The sequence below is a fragment of the Crassostrea angulata genome, chromosome 2, assembly GCF_025612915.1.
Source record: "Crassostrea angulata isolate pt1a10 chromosome 2, ASM2561291v2, whole genome shotgun sequence".
Taxonomy (NCBI): domain Eukaryota; kingdom Metazoa; phylum Mollusca; class Bivalvia; order Ostreida; family Ostreidae; genus Magallana; species Magallana angulata.
This window is the reverse complement of record NC_069112.1, coordinates 23074216-23079491: the sequence shown is the minus strand read 5'-3', so window position 1 is coordinate 23079491 and position 5276 is coordinate 23074216. Positions and strand designations below refer to the sequence as shown.

Here is a 5276-nt window from a genome sequence, read left to right as displayed (position 1 = left end):
TGACTTATATGTAATTATTGTCAATTTTGGTGCGTAGGGGGGTAGGACAATTACAGAGAAACTTAACTTGGCTGTGAAACATATGCTTTTATTCTTTCTTGTTGATATATCAATGAATGAATTATAACAAAATATATGTACAACAATTAATTTTGAAATATTCATGCACAATTAAATAAAGGGTTTTACTGTCCTCTGCACAAGAAATCGGCAATGTGAACAAATTGGCACCCTATCATCCCTACCTTTAATTGTAGAGAGTAGGTATCCTTCTATATTGAAAACAATTCCAAAAGTAAGACTCATAATAAGTTGTTTACTGAGGAAAAGGGAAAAAAAAATTGTATTTATTAATAATTCCGTATGATGTGATAATATCTCAATGATTTGTTTATAATCATAGTACTAGTGTATCACTGTATGCATACATAAAAACGATAAGTAATGCTTATATTTATTAGTGAAACAGGACAAATTATTTATATTTAGATTATTTAGATACATGTACTAATCTTTATGCGGGGATCTAGAAAGGAGGGGTCAGGGGATCTGGACCCCCTCCTCGGTAAAATCGGAGCTTATTAAATTTACATAGTAAATTTTTTTTAAATTGGCCTAGGACCCCCTACAGACAAAATTAGCTACGCTTATGAAGTTCTCTACCATAACCGCATTTTTACACAAAAGGGGTGAATAAACCCGGGTTTTAAACTATTACTGGTGGTGAAATACCTTAGGGTTCAAACGCATCAGGTGGAAATGCACCAGGGCAAACAAAATCACTTAGATCCGCGAAGCACACTGCATTATTACTAGTCTACTTAGATATTCTGTGTAAAAGTAAATACAAATAATTATTTAGTTAGGTAGGGAGAAGTGAACATAGCATTTATTTGTATATAAGAGCATGTACGTATGATTTTTATTTAGAACAGTTTGATGTCGCTAGGATACATATTTTCAGATCCTTGATTTGATTGGTTAATTTAGATATTGAATCTCGAATTTCGAATCTCGAATCTTGTATTTCGAATCTCGTATTTCGAATTTCGAATCTCGAATGATCCTTCTCGGCTTTCGTAGAGACACGATAGGGTACAGCGTAATTTTCGCCAAAACGTCATATTAAAATTCGCCCTGACGTGGAGACGACTTTAGCATTCCTATAAATAAAGGCCAATTTTTTTTTTTGGAAAATCACAAATTTATAACGTTTTGTTAACCAATATTTTTAAAAATTTGTTTTGTTGTCGATGCGCAGAATGTTTGTGAATGTGTTTGGTTATGATTGGGGTTGTCTATGCTGTGCACCAACATTTTTAAGTTCGCATGATACTATAATAGTTTTATGTACATTTGATTGGGTGATTGCTCATTATAACTGATTGGTATCTTAAATTTATAATTTTGAGAAAAGAAATGGTGAAGATAAAAACAGAGCGGCGAGAGCCAACCCTATCAACCTCGGAAACGATCAGTGAAGCAACCGTCTCTCCTAGAGCCTCCTTCAGCCCCTTCGACTACGGATCCTTGCGAAGTTCAGATGAATCTGGCACCTGAACTGTCCCAATCCATCCCTTGTCCTTCTTACACTTAGAGTGCACAGGAAATTTACCCCGTGGAGCCGCAACCTCCTCACCAACTGCAAGACCTGGCGGATCGGCTATCTGTCATCTTAAAAGACAGAGGGGGTCTTCAGTATCAGGAAGAAGGTATATCTCAGTCTGGTTTTGAACTTTTGAATGCACGTGTAGCCAGTTCCGATGATAAATTAAGACATTATGCACCAAACAATATCAAAATTAATATCTTTAAACGCGAATATGTAAATTTGACATTTTTGATGAACAATAAACCGGAACTGACCCAAATGATGATACAAAGTATTTCTCACTTCACATTGATAGCTTGGCTCTATCTAAATCCAAATTAAGGCCCATCACTAATATTCAGGTCTTTACGGATGCTTTCCTTGTTTATGCATCTTTGCTTTGGATCACCGCACAGCCCTGTTTAATATGTTCACACACTACGGCTTGAGGCAAGTTGGGTCAATGGTTTAGGGTGGCGCGATTACAATATCCAATTCAGACTTAATAAATAGTACAATCTTTCAATTTCAGTTGCTATAGTGGATCAGGAGCTATGGCTGCTTTACGTGTACAACACCGTACCCACAGCATTTGGTACACCAACCCCAGCCTCTTAAATGCTTTAGTTTCAATTACAGGGGCTCATGTGCAAGGCAAAATTGTCATTAAAGCAATTTGTGTATATTATTTTCACAGCCCAACCCATACACTCTGTGTAGAAACTCTACTAGAAATTCCTTGGTTTTTAGATCTGGAAACTTCCAGTCAACCTGGCCTCCTCAGTCAACAGCCATACCAGCAAAATCAGTAACAGAGCCCCCCTTCCCTTGCCTACTAGAAGGCAGTAACGTTGCTTGACTCAACCGAACCCCCAGCAATATTCAAATATTTGGCAAAATGCCCTAATAGGGAAAATGCCCTGAAATTACTAGAGGGGTTACAATTTGGTTTTAAATTATGTTATGACAGTCCTAGACGGCCATACACCTGTAACACCCTTAAGTTACTTACTACAGAGGCCATGCAATTAATTAACAAAGAAATAAATATGGGCAGGGCTGCTCGCCTTTTTCCTTACTCTCCACTTCATAACTTTATACTTTCCACGATAGCTATTGTGTCAAAGAAGGATGATACATTCCGCCTAATTCATCATTTGTATTACCCAGTTATATATTGATCACAAATATTGTTTATACCCCCATTTGACGAAGCCCTTTAAATGTTAGAAAAGATAGGCGCAGGTGCTTTGGACGTCAAGAGTGCGTTTCTCTTACTTCTGGTTCATTCATCTTATTTTCAGCTACTGGGTTACAAGAATAATTTATACTGACAAGTGTATTCCATGCCTAGTAAGTTGTGCAAAATTTGAAAAATTTGCTTCTTTTTTGGAATGAGTATTAAAAACCCTGTGTCAATCTTATAATGTAGTGTACTACTTTGATGATTTTCTACTAGCTTTTTTGGGACTCAAGAATTTTATTGTCTAGTGTCAAAATTAACCGTTTTTTTTAACTAGGAGTTCCAGTAACCCAGTACATAACCTTGGGTCCTACAATAAAGTTAGTGTTTTTAGGTCTCGAAATCGATACAGTTGTAGAGACGGTTAGTTTTCCCTCAGACAAACTGGGTCGATTACGTCATCAACTTAACTATTTTCTATAGCGTAAAAAGGTGACCCTTAATAAAATCCAATCACTAACTGGCCTATTTAATTTCTGCATTAGAGCTATTCCAGCAGGCCCAGCATTCGTAAGGCTTGTATGATGCCACTGCAGGGCTTAGCAAGCCTTATCACAAACGTAGAGTTTCCATCAAAATAAAGCAAGATATACAAATGTGGCTTGTGTTCCTTGAAACATTTAATGGTATAAATTCTTATAAGCAGGTAGACTGGGCCAGTTAACCAACTATCATGAAGCTTCCATCCCGTGAATTCGGTTGAGATTAAACTCGACTATGTATGTTTCCATTAAAATTATTGTATATACATGTATAGAGGATATCTATATTGTGTAATTTTATATTTGCTTTATCCAACAAGTTGAAATGATGAATATATTCGCGAGGCTTGCAGAGCGATATAACCATTTCAACGAGCTTTAGATATTATATTTATCTCATACAATACGATTTATGTTATGAAGCTTTTCAGACAGACCCTTTATAAATTGTTTTTTTTTTCGTCAAAGATTAAAGGATGATGCAACGTTGTGTTATTCTGATAATGTGCATATGACCTTGCGGAGAACAATATAGTACGTCATTTTGGAGATAAATCTAACTGTTTTAATGTAACATTTTTTTAAAATAAACCTTGAATTTTTTTTTACCTTTGAATATTTTTTTAGAGCTTAACCAACTATTTTTTTCATGAAATGGAACTAAATCAATTTTTGGTTGTAGATATATTAATGCAGAAAATACTAGGACATTTTCGAAAATAGGTCACTGAAGCGTTGAACCGAAGGGCTGTGTCAAAAATAGTTAGGACCGGAAGTATTTGATAAAGCATCACTTGTTTAATAAAGCAAAGGTTTATCACATGGCTAGTATACACCACACGTTTGCGATAAGAATAAGTAAATGTTTATTAAATTACATCTGGCACTCCGATATAAATGAGATTTATATCATAATATTATAACATATTTAATGTCTAGGATATTCGTTTGATATCTTTCCTAATCAGTCTACTTCATGTTAATTGCAATATATACACTCAAGACTCAAGTAAGTGGTATTTTCGGTCATGTAATGTTGGTGCCGTCATTTAACTAATCTGATTACCCTAGTCACTCTTTTATAACAATATGTGAAATTTTCAGACCAAAAGGAATTTGTTTGACCTTAATACCTAACCAATATTTCTATTTCAGTTTTTTTTTAAATAAAGCCAATTAATAATACGTACATTTGTACATAATAATAAACTACTATTCAAATGGTATTAGTATTACGCAATATAAAAAACACATCAATGTTACGTAATTCCATTGAATTGCAATAATATGGTATACTGCGTTACAATGTTGTGTAACGATTTAAGTCACACTGACGGTAAATAGCAATACAATATGGGTCCAGGATAATAAAAAAAAATTAAGACTCAGGTCAACATGTCAATGAATAATCAAATACTTTTTTCTTACAAATTGCAATTCTAAATGTATAAAATATAACTATACCATGAATCGGATTTAAATTGCAGTTTGAACTGAACACCCTTACCAACCTTGGAAAAAGAGAAATTGTTAAATTCACGTCGGGTTCAAGAGTCGCCTTCTTTACCTGTATTCGATACAAACCATTTCAGATTTTTGGTCTTAAAGATATACAATTGCAAGGAAAGTAATGACTCAAAAAAATAAAAAAAATGTCTCAGGCATTGGTAGCATTAACATTTTGACACAAAATATTCCTAAATTTGGTTTATAAGTACAAAACCATGCGCAACATGTTGTGCTCAATAAGTATGCATATTTTGGATGGATAGAACTGTAGCTATACAGTCCGCCAACACGGAACTCTGGTATAACTACAGTTCTGCAGATATCTCAAAGCAAGTCGATACTCCAGTAACCCTGACTTGTACCTTTTTTTTCAAGTAGGAGCCATATCAAAATTAAACTATTAAACTTTGCCCAAAATAAAGCATTGATGTTTTACTTACATAAAAAAACG

The 5276-nt window shown here is 34.6% G+C and overlaps 1 pseudogene; it reads left to right on the top strand.

Moving 5' to 3' along the window:
• The first annotated feature begins 1060 nt into the window (after positions 1-1060).
• Positions 1061-2440, top strand: LOC128174039 (uncharacterized; annotated as a pseudogene).
• Positions 2441-5276: the final 2836 nt, after the last annotated feature.